The 21,648-nt window shown below is 39.3% G+C and overlaps 1 protein-coding gene and 1 long non-coding RNA gene across 2 annotated transcripts in view; one reads left to right on the forward strand and one right to left on the reverse strand.

The window, feature by feature from the left end:
* The window catches only part of LOC308659345, a 48,279-nt gene that overhangs the window by 15,217 nt on the left and 11,414 nt on the right, over positions 1-21,648 (forward strand). The window lies entirely within an intron of this gene.
* Positions 1-21,648, reverse strand: part of ASPG (asparaginase) — a 94,289-nt gene that overhangs the window by 6,250 nt on the left and 66,391 nt on the right. The window lies entirely within an intron of this gene.

Here is a 21,648-nt window from a genome sequence, read left to right on the forward strand (position 1 = left end):
CTTGATGGAGTTTAACATACCACATATCTATCCTGGGTCAAATAAAATAAGAATTTAGAGTGGTTACCCATAACTAGAAAAGTACAATTTCTTTTTGTTTTAAACAATGTTTTAAACAATATAATAAAATAAATAAATGTATTTTCTACAAACATCGTGGGATCTTTCCTTCAGTCAACATTCAACGGGCAGAGATGTGGTAGTAAGTTGGAGTTCTAGCTTCATGCAGTAGCTTAGAATGCTCTTTTGAAAGACGCAACTAATATAATATTGTAGAAGCTGGAGCTTACAAAAGGTCTGAAGCACCAATCCTGTGCAAAGATGCATGGAAGCAAATTCCAATGAACTGTTCTGAACCAGCCTGCTACCGGCCTTGCAATAAGGCAAACCCCTGTTCAAACAGTAGAGACTGGAGAGCGTCTAAGGCTGGAAAGCGTCTGCCAAGATTTATTACTCAAATAACAGAACAAGAAACAAAAACACTGGAACTTGAATCCTCAAACGGAAGGGTTGCTTTCAGCAACCAGCCCTTCCCCAAACACTCCTTTTATTTAGAGTTCAGGGCGTGGCCTCCCTGTGCCTCCTCCCGAGGAGTCCCACAGCCTTTCTCTGTTTGGTCCTGCTCGACTGCCTCCTGCGTCGGGCGTCCTTGAACAGGGCCAGCTGTGGGTCATCATCCTCCGCACTATCGGGCTCACGCAGCTGAGAAGAGGGCCCCGGCTGGGGGCTCTGCGAAGCCTCCAAGCCATCATCAGCCGGTTCGTCTTCCACACACTCCTCCTCCCCCTCATCTGAGTCATCCGAGACATCTGAGCCGGCTGCCGGACCCACAGGCTGGCCCTGAGTCACAACATGAACACAAAGCAAGAGGCAAAGCAGACTCTTAGCACTTCAAGCTACAATCTAATCCAGGACAGAAGTTCTCACCAGTCCTCCTTTCCTTCACTTTTCATTCATCAGCATATCATCCACTGAATCTGGGGAGATGGTGCCTCCCTATTGTTTTCTTTCTACTGGGGGTCTCAGGTATTTTTTTTTCCTCTGTTAGCTTTCATCCACCCTCTTGTCTATTTTCTTCTACAACTTCTGCCTTTGTATTATCCTTACAGTAGTGGCCAAAATTCTGGCAACCTTTTGGGAAAAGTGTACAGTAGAAATGCCACCTTTGGTTAAGTTTCCACCAGTTTTTCTTCTAATTTCTTTATAACTGTAAGCCTTGTTCATTTAATTTATTTTACATCACTTTCTGGGCAACCAGTCAACTCTTTGCACCATTACTTTAATTAAACCCAACCAACTCGATAGCGATCACATAACACACTGACAAATGTCCTCCTCTCAGCTCCAATACATGACATCAATAACTGAATCCTACTGTGATCTGATTGGCTCGTTGCCAAAACAAGATGACACCTGATTGGCTCTCTAAACACTCATGCTCATTGGCTACAATCAGATGAAGGAAAGCTACCTGATATCAACCTAAGCAAGTTGTGCTTCCTTTTTCTGGTTATTTGGCTATCACTTTTCATAGAATACAGTACAGATAATTGAACAAACTTTGTTGCATTACATTCTTGATTAAATTATCTTTCCATTGATATATAATTTTATGGTACAACTCCAAAAAAAGTGGTGTTATTAGCCATTAAACCTCAAAAATACACTTTCCCCAAAAGGTTTCCACAATTTTGGCCACTACTATATTTTGGAGGATGATGTCTATGGAGATTCTCAGTCAGTCAATCATGGTTGCCCCAAAGGTGCTTTTTTCACAGGCAACTGGACTTTCTTGTTTTTCTTTGAAGACGTTTTGCTTCTCATCCAAGATTCTTCTTCAGCTCTGATTGGATGGTGGGGAATTGCCTCGTGAAAAAAGCACCTTTGGAGGATGATCTTTCACAAAACAAGGAGGGAGTCTCTTTTATACTATTTCTTCTGATGATTTTTCCCCTTTCTCTTTTTAATCCTAGGATCCATTTTCTTTTTTTTATTGAAAAGTTTTACAGTACATTTTTGAATACAAAACCCCTCCCATCCCCTCCCCTCTCCCCAAACCTCCCTAACTCTCCCCTCCCCTCCCCCCCTCCCCGACTTCCCAGAGCTAATACAGGGTATAAAAATACAAACAAACATAATCTAGAATATGCAAACAACAATAAAATATTAAATTCTATCGTACTTTAACTCTTAATAAAATAACTACAAGCTAGTTATACATCATATAAATCCACTACTTATTCAAATGCTAAGTGAAACTTTTTAGTCCCATATTTATTCTGGATATAATCAATCCATCTTCTCCACTCCACAATATATCTCTGTTGCGATTGGTCTTTCAAATATGCTGAAATCTTTGCCATTTCCGCCAAATTGGAAACTTTTAAAGTCCATTCTTCTATAGTCGGCAGTTCTACCTTCTTCCAATATTGCGCTACTAAAAGTCTCGCTGCCGTAATTAAATTCAACATCAACTTAGTGTCCACAACGGTAGTATTTGTGATAATACCCAATAAAAACAGTTGCGGACAAAACTTTATCCTTTTCTTGAATATTTTTTGCATATTCCACCAAATTTTAATCCAAAAAGCTTTAACCCTTTTACAAGTCCACCATATATGAAAATACGTTGCATCCTCACAACCACACCTCCCACATTTGGGCTGGCAGTTCGGATACATACTTGCTAATTTTTTAGGATCTAAGTGCCACCTATAAAACATTTTATAAAAGTTCTCTCTTAAGTTTTGGGCCTGTGTAAATTTTACATTTCTCACCCAGATCTTTTCCCAAGTATCCATTGTAATAACTTCTTGAAAATTCTGAGCCCACTTTATCATACAATCTTTAACAAGTTCCGTCTCTGAATCAATTTCTATCAATGCAAGATATATCCTTTTTATATGTGCTTGACCTTGATCTCTAATTTGCTTTACCAAATTTTCATCAATCATTGAAAAACCAGTTTTCTGGTCCTCTTTCCACCTAGCCTGTAATTGCCCATACTGAAACCAGGTTTGTACAATCTTTTCTTCTTTTAAAATATTATATGACTTTAATTGCCATACATTCCTCTCAAAACTTAAAATTTCCTTATATGTAGTCACATCATGTTTAAAACCAACATTTATATTTTCTATTGCATGTTTAGGTATTGCCCAAATAGGTATCTTATAATTTAACTTTAATTTAAAGGGACGCGGTGGCTCAGTGGGTTAGGACGCTGAGCTTGTCGATTGGAAGGTCGGCAGTTTGGCGGGTCGAATCCCGAGTGCCGCGTAGCAGAGTGAGCGCCTGTTACTCGTCCCAGCTTCTGCCAACCTAGCAGTTCGAAAGCACGTAAAAATGCAAGTAGAAAAATAGGGACCACTCCGGTGGGAAGGTAACAGCGTTCCGTGCGCCTTTGGCGTCTAGTCATGCCGGCCACATGACCACAGAGACGTCCTCGGACAAGCGCTGGCTCTTCGGCTTTGAAACGGAGATGAGCACCGGCCCCTAGAGTCGGAAACGACTAGCACCCATGTGCGGGGGAACCTTTACCTTTACCTAATTTAACTTGTGTCTGTACTTTTTCCAAACTCGCAACAGAGCATACCTTAAAATATGTATCTTAAACACATTATCCACCTTCTTGTCATACAATAAATATGCATGCCATCCAAATAACAAATCATGTCCCTCAAGATTTAATAATCTCGCTTGTGTTAAATTAAACCAGTCACTTATCGCTGACAAAGCAGCAGCCTCATAATATAATTTGAAATTAGGCATTTTAAGACCACCTCTTTCACGCGTATCTTGCATTATCTTAAATTTAACTCGTGGCTTTTTCCCTGCCCAAACATTTATTAATTCCTTTTTGCCATTCCTCCAAATTTAAATCCTTTTTAAGTATAGGTATCATTTGAAATAAAAATAAAAAATTTGGCAAAACATTCCTTTCTCTTTTTATCCTAGGATCCATTTTCAAGTTCTGTATTTCTCAACTGGTTAACTGGTCCTTAACCACCAATAGTTTTCTGAACTCTGTACTGTACTGCCTTTCTTCATCCGTTCCTGTAAATCCCTTGGATCACTTTCATGTTAAAGTTACCAGCCAATGTCTCGGCTTCCTTATTTGTCAAAAGTCCTTGACAGAATGTCCTCTGTTCTTCATTTGCCTTCTAATATTTTTTTCAAACTATAGCCCTAAGAATTTTAAGCAGGCTACAAATAAACCAGCAGTTTCTCACAACATTCTGAATGGCCAAGTCTCAGTGTTTTATATCAGTTTTAGTCTCTTTGGTTCTACGGCAATATCAGGCACACTTGACCATTAGGGACTGTTGTCCATATTCTTTGGATATCATTGGCATTGCTTCATGCTTAGATTACTGTGGTAATCTGGCAGTTTTTCTCAATCCCTCTATCTCTCCCTGATCTTCGTTCTTAACAGTATTGCTTGGGATATCTTGACTCTTCCATGTTATTCTCATGCCTTAGTGCAATATAGGATTCCTCACTGGCACTCTATTCAGGTCAGAGCCCAGTATAAATTATTAGTAATTATGTTTACAGCTTTCCAGGACTATACAGTACAATACAGAATTGACAATACCTGACTCAACAGTAGTACCTGTCAAAGGATTCTTGGTGTTTTAGTAGATGACCACATAAGTATAAGCCAGCAGTGTTGCTGTAGCTGCCAAAAAAGCCAATGCAGTCCTAGGCTGCATCACCAAAGGTATAGCATCAAGATCACAAGAAGTTATAGTACCACTCTATATTGCACTAATAAGTCCACGTTTGGAATATTGCATCCAGTTCTGGTCAACACAAAGATGCTGAGGCCCCAGAAAGAGTGCATAGAAGAGCAACAAAGATGACAAAGGGGTATGGAGGCTAAACCATTTGATGAAAGACTAAGGGAACTATGTTTAGCCTAACAAAGAGAAGGCTTAGGTGTGACATGATAGCCATCTTCCAATACTTGAAGGGCTGTCACAGAATAGATTTATTTGTTCTCTAAAGCACTTCAGGGTAGGACAAGAAACAATTTGGAACTAAGGAGCAATTTTCTGTCAGTGAGAACAATTAGTCAATGGAACAGCTTAACTCCCAAAGTTCAGGAAGTTCTGGGAGGTCACTGGAAGTTTTCAAGAAAAAAATAGACAACTATTTTTCTAGGACAGAATACAGAGTCCTGCATAGAAATGGGGTTGGACTAGAAAATCTCCAAGATCATTTCTAGCCCTATGATTCTGTATCCTTCAGTATTTACTGCCCTTTTTTCTCCCTAAAATTCTGTTCATTATATTACTCTGAGCAGAGCCTTATCGTGATACCTCCATAGAGGGTTATGGTTTCAAGTTATGAGTCTGGCCCTGTGACTCTGAAATCAGCTCCCTTCATCTTTATAGAAATCTGATGGCCTTTAAATATTTTTATTTACTTTGTGGATTAGTATAAATTCTAGTTGTTCCACTCTAACCATTATATAGCTGATAATTCCAGAATAATTCTAGGTTAATTTTAAATTATTATTAGTGTATATATACTCAGGGCATTCATTTAAAAAAAGGTAGGTTTGTAATGGACAAGATTAAACTACAAACCAGAAAGCTGACAGAGTACCATTGCCTCTGCTAAGTACTTTTTGACCAACCTCTTCTCAAAACCATTATGTGCAATATGGGAATAATTCCCAGTAACATATGTGGTACAAGAATGCAGGTGAAATATTTTAAACACTTGGACATGCTTTACAGATACTTAGTACTTATTATGAATGTTTATTAAGATTACCATTACAAGTAAACTATAAAGTAGATTTGATTAGTCACAAGTTCTAGGTATGTGTAATCACCTAAACTGTTAAACTGTTGATATAACAATTTTATCAATCAGTTTATCAATCAGAATAAAAAGGTGTATAAACATGCAAAAGTTCATCAAATTGCCAAATCAATTACAAAGCACCCAATTTGATGCATGGAGTTGACTTGGCAATTTAATTCAAAGATTTGATTTTAAGACAATATAACTGAATCACCACTTTAAATTGAATCTTCACATAGCTCTAGAGAATTTTCAACCTAACTCACCTCACACTAACACACTAACCTTGGAAGAAAGATCAAATAAGACAGAGAAAATAAAGTTATTATTTTTTATGTTGAATGTGTCACCTCACCTTAGACTTGAAAAAGTCAATGATATGTCACAAGAAGCAGCAAGGATTTCCCATAAGAATTAAAGAGAACTAGCAATTTCATATCTTTCCTGCCTCTAAGGTCACTTCTCAATCCAGAACAGCTCATAAAAATATGTAAGCCTTTGGGAGCATCAAGCATTGGAAAATAGTGGAATCAACCTACTGAAACATCCCAGAAATGAAAATAACGGCCAAGAATAACATCCATAGTTGGTAAAACTCACGGAAGGATGCCTGCCATTTTTAATATATATTCTTTAGCACTAGATAGGAAAACCTACGCTCAATTGGAGAACCAAGACTAAGAAAAAAACTTTTATTCTCTTTGTGAGTGAGTGATTGGAAAGCTGTAAATTAATACCTCTTCTCCATTGTTTGTTCTGAACCAAATGGAAAGAAAGGCTGATACTTAAAGTGAGCCTCTGTAGAATCTAGCTAAGATAATGGGACTCTTTTGCAGATGCTCCATTATTAAGGAGTGGCCATAGATCAACCATACAATTGCATACTTTGTATTGGTGAGATTGCAACTTCAATGAGTGAAGAAACAAAGTCAATGTTAGGCTAAGAAAAGCAGCTGCCTTACCTTAGATACCAAGGGAAGATTGTAGCATGGAGGTAGTGAGAGTAGGGCTACAGCTGTATCATGGAACCTGCATTGTACCTCACTAAGCTAGCCTGCTGCCCTCAAGTGATATTAAAGAGAGAATGTCATCTTGTTTTTGTCTTGGGCATAAAATGTGTTAGACTTGTAAAATAGCAAATTGCTTTCCAAAGGTCTGAAACTATTTATTTTATTTTATTTATTTTTATTACATTTATATCCCGCCCTTCTCCGAAGACTCAGGGCGGCTTACAAGCTTAGCAGTAGCCTTCATTCTATGTATATGCCTGCTTGTTAGGGCTTTCACACACACCCCAAGCGGCATTATTACAAAGTCAGCTTATTGCCCCCAACAATCTGGGTCCTCATTTTACCTACCTTGGAAGGATGGAAGGCTGAGTCAACCTTGAGCCTGGTGGGATGCGAACCTGCACTAATTGCAGGCAGCTGGTGTTACTTAAGGAGGCATCAGCCCACTGCTCCACCAAGGCTCTATGTCCTACACTGGTATCTAGTTTTTGATTGTTGCCATCTTCATCAACACAACTAAGATTCCATGGTCCCACCAATCTTATTTAATTACAACTCCCAGCAGCCTTCACGACCATCTATAGTCTTTTGGAAGAGATACATCAGTAATATCAAGAGAGAGAGAAGTTCTGCACTGCTGAGATACAGGATTCTGACATATTCCACTGTCATCAAAAATCCAAAGTCAGTATAGGAATTAAGCAGTTGAAAAAGCAAAACTTACAGAAAGATAGCAAAGAAGAGGTAGGTGCAGTCCTAGTGGTTCATGAAGACCTTTCCCTTCAGAATAGGGACTATGTACCACTCACTCCAAAGAAGGAATGCAAAAAAAATCTGAGCATCTAATGGAAGGAAACAGAGTTTAATATGTCTAAATAGAGACTGCTTCCAAATAGAGAATACTTTATGTTCTTCACATTAACATCATTAATTACAATGAGTGTTTGACTAGTTTTCTATAACATTCATTCTATGTCTAAGAAGTTATGGCCCTTCTCAAACTAGGATGCTCTTGCTGCTGTGCCTCCTATCTTCATCACCTTGTCTTTAGACTCCTTCAATTTACTTTACATGAGGCACCTTTGAAAGCAACTCAAAAGCTGCAATTGGTTCAATATGCAGTAGCTCAGCTACTTGGAGGGAAAAGCACAATGGGTTTAGAAGCATTGCCTCAGTCCCCCGGGACTCAACTTCTGACAGATTTCAAGGACTAATCCAAGGTTCTGTTTTAATTTATAAATCCCTACTGATGCCTGTGCTCCCAATTTGTGGGAGGTGAAAGAAGTATGTCCCAGGGCCACATCTTCACATTAATGGTCCTCACACTATGGCATGCCTTGCCTCTCAGGTGCAAAGAGACCCCTACCTTTCTTGTTTTTCACAAAGCAGCCAAAATTGCCTTCCTCTAAAGGGTTTCTGGTGCAAACAGTGAACCTGAGCTATTATGGGAAGATTATTTTTATGAATTTATCAGTCTATTTTGACCATAACGATATTATTGTAACTTGCCTTGAGTTGTTGGAAGTAGGGGTGTAGAGATATGACTGTAAAAATAAATAAATGAATAAATAATAAATAAAATATCCTCATAGAAGGGCATCATCACTTCTAAGGTCAATATGTGAATGGAGCTTATACATTTCCTTCCTGTCCTCCTATCCTGGTTGAAAGCAGAAACAAGGATCCAATTTTGCAGCATAAATATTCTCATGATTCTGTGTGATGTTTTATAACACAGTTTCCATACCAAAAGATTACATCATTCACAGTTAAATTGTGGCTTCATAATTTAAATTTTTTTCTATTTTCTTACACATCAAGATATCACCATTAAAAAGAATGGAATTGATTAGTACAAGTCATTTATTTAACCATTCCAATCTCCTCATGGTTCACATATTGGGTTAATGATGTTCCAGGCATGGAAAAATTGCCTTTTAGATTTCAGCCCTTTCTTTCATTATGAGTCAGGAAATTTACTTAAACTGTTTCATCAGATGTATCACAAATTGTCTCCTTTCCACCGTTTTAGATATACATAAGATTAGTAATATGCTGAAAGATATAAGTCTTCAGCTAAACTTCAGATATCCAAAAGACCTGTTTTTAAATAAATTTAAGAAAAAGGCTAAGATAGAAGTTTATTAATTCATCTATAAACCTAAGGCCTTTATGGATCAATATTTCAAAGCAAAAATGACAAAATGTAAATCATTATCTATGCTTGATTAAAAGACATAGCATAGCAGCAGTATTGTGTTTGATCAAACACAATCTAAAAACTTGCAGACACTTAGGGGACTCGGGGAAGTGCTCTATTTAGGTTTTAACACAAGAGAATGCACAACCTAGGGACCTAAACCATATGGCATATCCCAAGGAGTGTAGCAGTCAGAGTCCTACAAATGCTGCTCCAAATGCTCGTTTTATGAGATAAAAGAGAAAAATATAAACTACATGACTAGAAAGTAAATTCAATAGCATTTAACTGTAAGTAAATACATTTAGTTTTTCTTCTACTCTCACCTCTTACTTTTTGGAGTGCAGTGCTCTACACAATTCAAAGCTAGATGGATGATAGTCTTGGCCAAGAAAAAAATAAGACACACTTTCTATAGGATCACAAGCCTTTGGGGGTTTTTTTGGAGCGGGAGCTGTCCATGACAGTTAGAACAATTAACCAGTGGAACCACCTGCCTCCAGAAGCTGTGAATGCTCCAACACTGGAAGTTTTTAAGAAGAGACTGGACAGCCATTTGAAATGGTATAGTGTTTCCTGCCTGAGCAGGGGGTTGGACTAGATGACTTCCAAGGTCCCTTCCAACATTATATTATTATTATTATTATTATTATTATTATTATTATTATTATTATTATTATTATTATTATTATTATTATTATTATTATTATTACTATTATTACTATTATTACTATTAATCATCATCTCACAATCAGCCAGATGTTCAGACTGGATTTGGCATTTTTGTCTACCTATCGAGTCCTTACCAAGGACCTGGGATAGGCAGATATGGATGTTTGATGGTATTACAGATATCGTTGCAGGTTGGAAGCAGTTCCTAGTAAGGCCTTTTGCAATTGACTAATGGTGAATTTGTCAATGCCAATGGTGTTCAAATGGTGCTCCACTTGTTTTGGGATTGCACCCAAAGTGCCTATTACTGTTGGTATTACCCTTGCTTGCCTTTGCCACAGTCTTTCTATTTCTATTTGTAGGTCTTTGTATTTTGTTATCTTCTCCAGTTCTTTCTTGTCTATTCTGCTATCTCCAGGCACTGCCACATCCACTATCCAGACTTGTCTTTCTTATCGACAATTGTTAAGTCTGGGGTGTTATGTTGCAGGTGCTTGTCTGTTTGAATTCTGAAGTCCCAGAGCAGTTTAACTTCATCATTTTCTATGACTTTGTCTATTTTATGATCCCACCAGTTCTTGCTTAGAGGCAAATGATATTTCTTGCAGATCTTCCAATGCACCATCGTTGCTACTTTGTCATGCCGCTGCTTGTAGTCAGTCTGTGCGATCTTCTTGCAGCAGCTTACCAGGTGGTCCACTGTTTCTTCAGCTTCTTTGCATAGGCGGCACTTACTGTCTGTTGCTGTCTTCTCAATTTTGACTTTGTATGCATTTGTCCTTAAGGCTTGGTCTTGTGCAGCCAGAATTAGTCCCTCGGTCTCTTTCTTCAACTTTCCTACTCTTAGCCATTGCCAGGTCTTGTTATTATCTGCTTTCCCAGCTATTTTTTTTAATGTACTGGCCATGTAGTGCTTTGTCTTCCCATGCCTCTATTCTGTTCTTCATTTGGTGTTTCTTGTAGGCCAGTTTGGTCTCTCCAGTAGTCAGTAAGCCTTCCTGATATACTAATTTCAGTGCATCTTCATCATTGTCCTTCAGATATTCTTCCAAAGCCATTTTTTCTTCTTCAACCATCTGATGTACTTGCAGCATTCCACGTCCACCTATTTGCCTTGGTAGATAGAGTCCGTCAACGTCACTGCGTGGATGAAGGGCATGATTCATTGTCATTATTTTTCTGGTCTTCCTATCCATTGCTTTTAGTTCTGCTTGTGTCCAGTCCACTATTACAGCTGTGTATCTAATGACTGGAATTGCCCAGGAGATGATTGCCTTCACGATATTTCCTCCATTGAGTTTGGATTTTAAGATCTTTTTCACTCTCTTAATGTATTCACCTCTAATCGTTTTGTTGACTTCAGTGTGCTTGATGTTGTCAGCTTGAAGGATACCCAAGTATTTGTAGTAATCTTCCTCATCCAGACTCTTAGTGTTATTTTCATGGGGCATCTTTTTTTCCTTCAGTTTTCACTATTTTTCCTTGTTTGAGAATAAGTGTGGCACATTTGTCCGAGCCAAACTCCATTGCAATATCTTGGCTATATATACGGACAGTGTTCAGCAGCGATTCTATTTCAGATGATGTTTTTCCATACAGCCAGATCATCCATGTAAAGGAGGTGGGATAGTCTGGCAGATATTTTTGATGTTTGATAGCCATGTCCTGAGTTATTCAGTATTGTTAACAGAGGAAACAGTGCAATAACAAATACTAGTGGTGACAATGAATCTCCTTGAAATATTCCTCTCTTGATATTAACCTCTCCCAGTCTTTCACCATTGACCTGCAACTGTGTCTTCCATTGTGCCATTGATCTTTGCACAAATTTTCTGATGTTTCTACTGACTCCTGTTATTTCTAGACACTTGATTATCCAGTCATGTGGCAGAGAGTCAAATGCCTTTTTGTAGTCAATCCATGCCACATTCAGGTTGGTCTTCTTTTTCTTGCACTTTTCCAAGATCATTTTGTCTATTAGGAGTTGATCTTTTGTTCCTCTGCTTAGAGAGGGCTGTAAAGCTGGGGTCCCCAACCCCCAGTCAGTGGACCAGTACCGGGCCATAGCAAGCAAAGCCCCATCCATGAGATGCAGGCAGCACACAAAACCACACACATTCTGGTCCATGGAAAAACCTATCTCCACAGAACTGGTCCCTGGTGCCCAAAAGGTTGTAAAGCACTATTAAGTGCTATATAATACTAAGTGCTATTGCTATTTTTTTTTAATCCCATTTATATCCCGCCCTTCTCCGAAGACTCAGGGCGGCTTACAATCTAAGCACAAATCAATGTGCTTAGCAATAGCCTTCATTCTATGTATATGCCTGCTTATTAGGGCTTTTGAGATCCAGCAAAAATTAAAATAAATAAAAAATAAAATATTTTTTTGAAGTAATAAATTAATAAAAAACCAGAAAACGAAGAACTCAAAGGGCAGACTTGATGAACCACTAGATCTTTTTCTGCCATCAGTTTTCTATGTTTCTATAACATAGATTAACACCATGGACAACATAGTCATTACTGATAATTCTGGAAGTGGAAGTCCAGTCATCTGAAGGCCAGCTAAGTTTAAGAAGCCAGCCATGGCTGGTGTCTGTTAAAAGAAGTACAGTTTGTGATCTACCAATTGAAACATAGCCCATCGTTTCTATCACTGTCCATCAAAAGCTTTGTCATAGGACTTTGTTGCCTACCTAGGCTTGGAAAACCAAGTAGATGTAAACACCTTGCAAGATACCATACCTGGTGGTGGCTTAGTAGCTGACTCACTTTTTCCAGGAACTCTTGCATACCTTCCCACCTTAAATCCTCCCAACAAGTACATTAAATCTTGATGGGCAATTCAGTTGTTTACAGCTGAAAACTATCTCCCAGATAGTGAAGATATTATCCTTCTGAGTTGGTGAAAAACCTTGATAAGCAAAGTAGAGATTTTACATGCAGGGAAAGTAATTCCACCTGGAGCACATTCATGCAATGAGTCTGCCTGCCTATATCTTTTTATGCATTTCCTATAAAACCTAGTACAGATTCAGACTATAAAAATATACTCCATATTTTATTTTATTTTATGAGAAAGATAATCTGGTATAAGAGGCATGGTCAAAGTTCTGTCAGAAGCCTATTTTTTTTCCTAACAGCTATAATCATAAATGAACAGCATTTTAAAATATTCTTATGTTTTCACATTTTATTCAGAGAAGCAACCCAGAGATGAAAAGGTCAAGGCTCACCTTCTTTTTTCCTAAGTATGGAAACAGGGATGTCAGTTAAATCTGATCTCTGGTCAAATATGTTATTGCATAGTCATTTTTTAAATGGATACTTATGTTCCTGCTATATACTTTCTTTCCTAAAACATTAAATCTGGTTTGGCAGTTGAGATGAGAACAACTGTGAGTCAGCTCACATGACACCTTAGCAATGCTAAGGAGTCCTGCGAGTCCCCTGGACTGCAAGGCGATCAAACCGGTCAGTCCTAGAGGAGATCAACCCTGACTGCTCTTTAGAAGGCCAGATCCCGAATGAAACTCAAATACTTTGGCCACCTAATGAGAAGGAAGGACTCACTGGAGAAGAGCCTAATGCTGGGAAAGATTGAGGGCAATAGAAGAAGGGGACGACAGAATAAGGTAGCTGGATGGAGTCACTGAAGCAGTAGGCGTGACCTTAAATGGACTCCAGAAGATGGTAGAGGACAGGAAGGCCCAGAGGAACATTGTCCATGGGGTTGCGATGGGTCGGACATGACTTCGCAACTAACAACAACAATATTAAGGAGGTCACAAATTTAAATTCTGTCCAAAGATTTTTTTCAATACTTGTTTTTCACAAATGGAATCTATAGATATGCAAAATATATAGGGATAGCCAAATGATGCTTTGGGTCCCAAAACACCTCATTAGAGCATTTCAAAAAAAAATTTCCTCACACACATTGCAGAAATACCATTTGCAGAATTACCTCTGAATATTCCCTACCGTTTTTTTTTTTTAAAGAAAGATATCTACCATTAATGCTTAATGATGGGAAATAGGATTACTATAGTATTACTCTTCTGATCTCTGAACCAAACTTTACTGGAAAAGCAGACAAATATGGTGCAATTATTAATGACAAAGTTCCCCTTTGAAATAATAGTGCAGAATTCCTCCTTTTCCCAGAGGAATTAGGTGGCATGGTCCTTCCAATGTGGTTGGGCCCAAATAGGACAGAGAATTTCAAAAGCTGTGACTGCAAGGCATCTAAAAATTGCAGAAATTGAAGCATAAATTTAGAAAGCACCAGATTGCAGAAGTCAGTCTATGGAAGTGTTTGGCTATAAAAGCCACTATAAAAATTGTAAACCAAAATTATTTTTAATGTGAAATCAGGAGAAATTATTAAATGCACAACATATAAACATATTAAATGTATTTAAGTAAATGTATACTGAAGTTAATTACACTAAAGTTAGTGATCCTGCTTAGTCCAAAAGGAAGAATTTGAAGGATAAAAAAAATTATATAGAGATAAGAATCCAATATAAGATCCAACTTTCCTCACCTTTGCAAACTAAATTTCCAACCTTAGTTATAATAAACGTGTACAGAGATAATACTTGTGCATATGCACCTGCCAGATATAATCCTTCAGGGACCAGAAGGGTGAAGTCACCCAGATATATACAAACACAGAGAGACACTGTAAACTACTGATTCAAATTAATTAAGTACTCCATTTGATAAAATTGATTCCCCCATCTGCACATACCAACTGTTCTCTCACAGATAAATAATTCTCAGAAACAGGAATGTGTATGAGCATGCACACACATTGCCCTTCCAGCAGCCAAGGGCATCCATGTAGAGGAATGAGAGAAGATTTCAAGATGGTGACCTCAACTGCATGACTAAGACCCCACATCTTTTCACAAATAATGCTCAAATGGTGCACATAAATAGGGGTGTGCTTCAATTACATGATTATGACTGCCATCTTGGTGTTGCTGACCTTTCCCTGCAGATACCCCTGCTTTTTGTCTGTTTTGACAAAAGCAACAAGCACTTATAGATACTAATGCAGTGAACAATATATTGACCACATGACCTGAATCCATACATGGTAAGAACTCTTAACCAATCACATTTAGCATGTTATATGATTGAAACTGATAGATTTTGACTTAATTATGTTTTTTTTATGAAAGTATAGTCAGATACTGTATAGGCAATTTTGGGGGCTACTCCTATATATGTATTCAAGTGAAATAGCCACATTTTAACATACGTTTAACATACTTGCCAGGTTATCCCACCTTCCTTACATAGACAAACTGAACTGTATGGAAAAATACCATGTGAGATAGAATCACTGCTCAAAATTTTCTGTATACAGAAACAAGATATCGCAATGGAGTTTGGACTGGACAAATATGTCGCCCTTACTATCAACAGGAGTAAAATAGTGAAAACTGAATGAATATTGATTCTCTTTAGAATAACATCAAAAATATGGATGAGTAATATCACTACAAATTCCTGGGCATACTTCAAACTGACAACATCACGCATACCAAAGACGGTTAGAAGTGAATACATCATGACAGTGAAGAGATCTTAGTACAAACTCAGTGGAGGAAATTTCATCAAGGCAACATCTTGGCAATTCCAATTATTAGATAGACAGCTGGAAGAGTGGACTAGACTCAAGCAAAATTAAAAGTCTGGATAGGGAGACCAGAAAAATAATCACAAGTCATGCCCTTCATCCATGCAGCAATGTTGACAGACTAAGAAAAACAGGTGACCATGGAATTTGCAAGTACAGATAAAAGGACATTAGAAGAATATCTGCATGATTTTCAGTTCTTCAGTCTTAAATTTTAAGGTTACCATCGGCATCAACAAAAGCAACATAAATCTATTGCAAAAATCCCCTGTTTTCAATTTGGCCTACAAGAAAGACCAAATGAAGAACTGAAAAGATATGACAAGGCAAAATATTACACAGCCAATAGTAGGTAAAGCAGAAAACAACAAGGCCTGGCAATAGTTAAGAGAAGGACAGTTGAAGAAACAGATAAAGAGCTAATTTGGGCAGTAAAAAACCAGACCTTAAGAACATATAAAGCCAGAAATGAGAAGACAGCAACAGACAGTGAATGCCACCTCTGCAAAGAAGCTGAAAAAACAGTGGGCCACCTAGCTTGCTGCTGTAAGAACATCACATGAACTTACTACAAACAACAGCATAATAAAGTAACAACAATGGTGCATTGGAACATCTGCAAGAAATATCATTTGTTTGCAGATGTGGGACTAAGGAAAAGTAATAGAAAATGAAGACGCTAAAGTGCTGTGTAATTTTAGAATTCAGTCAAACAAGCATCTGCTACATAACATTCCAGAGTTAAACATTACTGATAACAAAGAAAAAAGTCCAGATAGTGGATGTTGCAATACCTGGAGACAGCAGGAGGAAAGAGAAAGAAATGGAGAAAATCACAAAATACAAAAATCTGCAAACAGAAGTAGAATGACTGTGGCAAAAGAAAAGAAAGGTAGTATCAAAGCAAGGTACAATTCCAAAGCTACAGGAGCACAGTTTGAACACCATCAGCATCAATTGCAGAAGGCAGCTTTATCTAGAACAGCTTACTTCCTGCAGTGATACCTTTTACACCATCCAACTATAACATCTAACTATCCCAGGTCCTTGGGAAGAACTTGATAGGAAGATAAAAATGCCAAATCCAGTCTGAACTTCTGGCTGACTGTGCAACGAACCATAATAAATAAAAGCCTTCACGGAGAAATGAAACAATGATTTGGTTAGAAAAGCAATCTAAGCAAACAAAATGTCTCAATAAAAAAATTTTATGCAGTTATTGTTTTTCTGATTGTTGAATGCAGCCCCAAAGCACTTTGCTGTCATCTGTGACTAACCTGTTAAACTGGATTTTCCCATGCAGAAAAGGCTAAGTGGATTAATCTATTTCCTAAATAATATAAAGGTTTTTTTAAGCCACTCCTCTTAATAATCTTGACAACTAAACAAGATTTTACAAAGCAGATTTCAAGCCTCTCATTCTTTGGAATTAATACTACATTAATTGGCTTTATGGAATTGCTGTTTGGAAAGCACAAAACAGAAGTAGTCTTATATTCAAAGATTATGTCACTCCTATGCCGCAGTATTATTATTATTATTATTAATAATTTTATTTGTATACCGCCCTTCTCCCGAAGGACTCAGGGCGGTGAACAGGGCAATACATGTTAAAAGATAAAATACAAAAATTAAAAAAGATTAAACAAATGCCCACAACTCTTACAATAGATTAAAACACATTAAAAATAATAAAAACCCAACCCCATCCCATCAGGCCAGGCCAGCTTGTTCGAAGAGATACGTCTTTAGATCGCGCCGGAAGGAGCGCAGGTCGGGCGCCATCCGGAGCTCAACCGGAAGACGGTTCCATAAATCCGGCGCGCCCACAGAGAACGCCCTCCCCCTGGGGGCCACCAGTCGGCATTCTTTGACCGGTGGCACCCTGAGGAGAACCTCTCTGTGGGAGCGTACTGGGCGGAGGGAAGTTGATGCCGGCCGCAGGTGCTCCCCAAGGTATTCCGGACCCATGCCATGTAGGGCTTTGTAGGTCAATACCAGCACCTTGAACCTCACCCAAAAGACAACTGGGAGCCAATGCAGCTCACGGAGCAGAGGTGTAACATGGGAGTATCGGGAGACTCCCAACACAACTCTTGCGGCTGCATTCTGTACCAGTTGGAGCCTCCGAGTGGTCTTCAAGGGCAGCCCCATGTAGAGAGCATTGCAGTAGTCTAAACGAGAGGTCACGAGCGCATGAGTGACCGTACGCAGGGCATCCCGGTCTAGATAGGGCCGCAACTGGCGCACCAGGCGAACCTGGTCGAAGGCCCCCCTAGTCACAGCCACTATGTGATCTTCCAAAGTAAGCCGTGAATCTAGGAGGACTCCCAAGTTGCGAGCCCTATCTATGGGGGGTAATAGCTCACCCCCCCATAGAAAGAGATGGAATATTCTGAATATCCTGGGATGCCGGTATGCACAGCCACTCAGTCTTGTCGGGGTTGAGTTGAAATCTGTTCCTCCCCATCCAGACCCGAACCGCTTCCAGGCAACGGGACATCACGTCGAGGGCATCACTGGGGTGGTTTGGGGTCGAAATAAAAAGCTGGGTATCATCAGCGTACTGATGATACCCAACTCCAAAACCACGAATGATCTCACCCAGCGGTTTCATGTAGATGTTGAACAGGAGAGGCGAGAGGACCGACCCCTGAGGAACTCCACAAGCGAGAGGCCTCGAGGTCGACCTCTGCCCCCCTGCCAACACCGACTGCGAACGTCCCAGGAGATAGGAGGAGAACCACTGAAAAACTGTGCCTCCCACTCCCAATCCCCTGAGACGCCGCAGCAGGATACCATGGTCGATGGTATTGAACGCCGCTGAGAGGTCTAATAGGACTAGGACAGAGGAATGTCCCCTGTCCCGGGCCCTCCAGAGATCATTCACCAGAGCGACCAATGCCGTCTCCGTGCTGTACCCGGGCCTGAAACCCGATTGGTGCGGGTCTAGATAATCTGCTTCATCCAGGACCAGAGGGAGCTGATGCGCCACCACACTCTCAACAACCTTCGCAAGAAAGCGAAGGTTGGAGACCGGACGAAAGTTGTTTAACACAGCTGGGTCCAAGGCAGGCTTCTTGAGGAGAGGTCTTACCACCGCCTCCTTCAAGACGGCGGGGAAACTGCCCTCACTCAAAAAGGCAGATATAACCGCCTGGAACCAGCCTCGTGTCCCCTCCCGAGCCGCATAAACCAGCCAGGAAGGGCACGGGTCCAATAAACATGTGGTGGAGCTCAACCTCCCCATAATCCTGTCCACTTCCTCCGGAGTCACAGAATCAAACTGCTCCCAGATAATATCGACAAGACCGCCCGTGTCCTGATCGTCAGACTCTGCCCAGTCGGAGTCCAGACCGGTCCGAATCCGAGCGATTTTGTCCGACAGATGTTGACTAAACTCCTCGGCACGACCCTGCAAGGGTTCCTCCCTCACCTCCTGATTAAGGAGGGAGCGGGTTACCCTAAACAGGGCAGCCGGGCGGTATTTTTGAAAGTTAACAGTAGCTAACTAGCTTTTCTCTAAGTTCTTTTTTTTAATCTTCAGCAACTTGGTCATCTAAGCCAGAGATGGCAGAAGGTAACTGGGATCATATATCATTTTGCAATAGTTCAGACCAAGAATTTTTGACTAGTTTAATAGAAGGTAAAAATGAGTTCTCTTCTTTGGTAGTCCAAATACTGTACAAATTAATTACCTCTAAATATCCTTTTAGTAGGATTTGGTTAAATTTCTATGGAGATTCTTTGGTTAAATTAATTCTGCTTCCCAATGAATTTGTTGCTTTTGAATACAACTTTGTGTAGGCTTAGAAACCAATTTTAGAAATAATTGTTCCAGACTACATATAATGAGCCAATACAGACTTCCTCTGGTAAAACATGGGCAGATTTTGGAAACTGCTAGATTAGAAGTAAAATATGTGTTTCTGTGAGCAGAATATCAACTGAGCGACACTTGGAAGTTTCCCTGTATTTCAAATTCCCTCAGCTGTGAAGTCAAGGAAATAAGTGGAAGAACTACTCAATAACTCCTTATCTGCTGCGCTGATCAGTCTTCTTTTAGCACACTGTGCAACCAATCACCTCATAGCATTAACTTAACTGTAACCCACTTGCAAAATACTTGTTTGTCCTTGGCATTTTGATTATCAATATCACATATGGCAAGTTTTAAAAAGGCTGATGCATGACACATAAGGTAAGGGGAAAAAATTAGGTCAATGAGCACATCAGGAATTTTGACAGCACTCTTTTACAAATATTCACAGAAAATGGCTGTCACAAGAAGGGTCATAAGCAGACAGAGAAGTAACCTTTTGAACCTAGCTTTGTTTACAAGATGTGTGTTGGTAATGCACTTCTTCTTTTAGTGGGCAATGATCTGGTATAAGATAGAGGAGCAAGGAAACAGTGACGAACACTGGGTATACTGATGCTAATGAATAAGATTTAGCCATGCAGTAGATATTGGAGATTTGCAAACTATAGGTGGATGCTACTTTCATTTTTGTCTCAAGCAGCAAAAAGTCTGGAATCAAAGCAGTACATATATTAATGCAGCGATTTTCAAATTTGACAACTTAAAAATGTATGGACCTCAACTCCCAGCATTCCCCACCATCCCTCCAACTCTTAAATGTGCAAATTTAATAACTCACTCAGTTGTTTTGTTACCAATATTCTCTTGCATGCACAATTGCCTGATCTAATGTAATCATTCAGAACCAGATGTATGAGGATGTCATTGCTCTAATTCAGAGTGTAAGTCTCACTTTCTGTTATTACTATTAGTCAGCCATTTTAAAAATGAGAAACTACTGCCTCCTTCTATAATAGCTCCCCCTTAACGGTCTCATGGATCCAGGTGGTCACTTCTCCACCTTTACAGGAAAGGTGGTCAGAGATCCAATCTACACATGTCAGAGGACAATCTAACCCCTTCCATGGAGGTCATGGGCCAAAAGGAATCTCAGATAAAAGTCTTCTTGACTATTAAGAGTCAATATTTTAGCAAATCTGAGCAACTTTGCCAGCAAAAATGCTGTGTAATAAGTGGATCACAGTGGTTGGGTGGGATATACAAAGTCACTGGATAACACCTCATCAACACAGTAACAGAGAAGTCAGCCAGGTTTGCCTCCTGCATCACATAGTGTAGGCCAGGGGTAGGCAACCTTGGCTGTTTTATGACTCATGGACTTCAACTCCCAGAATTCCTGAGCCATTTGGCTCAGGAATTCTGGGAGTTGAAGTCCAAGAGTCATAAAACAGCCAAGGTTGCCTACCCCTGGTGTAGGCTCAAGCATAAGCATGTACCTGTGCTTGATTGGATTCATTTTTAGTCTTCTTCCACCAGGGCTCCAGGCATTGTTTCAGGTGTTTCATTTTCCAGTACCCCTCAATAAACCATTACGTCAATCTGAACTGTCACCCAGAAAAAACGCTGTATAGAGACAAAAGAGTCCAGTGCCTAACTTGCTTCAAGTTGTCAAGTTCTGAACCAGATCACCTACTAAGGAACCAGTAAACTCCCCAAGAACTCCAAGCTGATCCTGCTGTCCCATGGAAGTCATCAGTGACTTTTCCTCAAAACTAAAACAATTTGGGATCTGAACATGACAATAGGGTAGCTTATAAAATAAATATGTCAGTGAATCAGTAAAATGAGAATTAAGAAATTCCTTTACAATGTTAATATATGAACACTGCACTTGCTACCATTTTATTTATTTTATATAATTTCAAGTAAGTCTTAATTCCTGGCAACTGCCTGAACAAATCCTTGCTGTTTTCTTGTTAAGATTTTCAGAAGTAGTTTGTCACTGTCTTCTTCCTAAAGCTGAGAAAGAGTGACTGATCCAAGGTCAACCAGCTGGCTTTCTACCTAAAGCAGGAGTAGAATTCAGAGTCTTCTGATTTCTAACCCACTGCCTTTAACTGCTGCACCAAACTGGCTCGGTATCACAATTTTATTATTTACTATTAAAATAAGATTCTGCCCTTTTTCAGATTGTTTGATTGATAGGAAGTTGGAAAGAATTCTGTCTCGGGCAAAATAAAGTTCAACCGGAAAAATATGAAACAATAGAAAATGTCAGATGAAGAATGAGAAAACAAATTATATTGGTGTTTAATGCTGAATCCAGAGCATTATTTCTAATTCCTATAATTCTTCCACTATTGACAGGAAGATCTGAGTCCACAGGAAGTGTTTCATTTAAAGTTCTGCAAAACTCATTATTTGTTAGGACTGAACAGGATGAAGATACAGCATTTCGTTTTTCTTTGCC

Source organism: Vipera berus, assembly GCF_964194415.1.
Source record: "Vipera berus genome assembly, chromosome: 1".
Taxonomy (NCBI): domain Eukaryota; kingdom Metazoa; phylum Chordata; class Lepidosauria; order Squamata; family Viperidae; genus Vipera; species Vipera berus.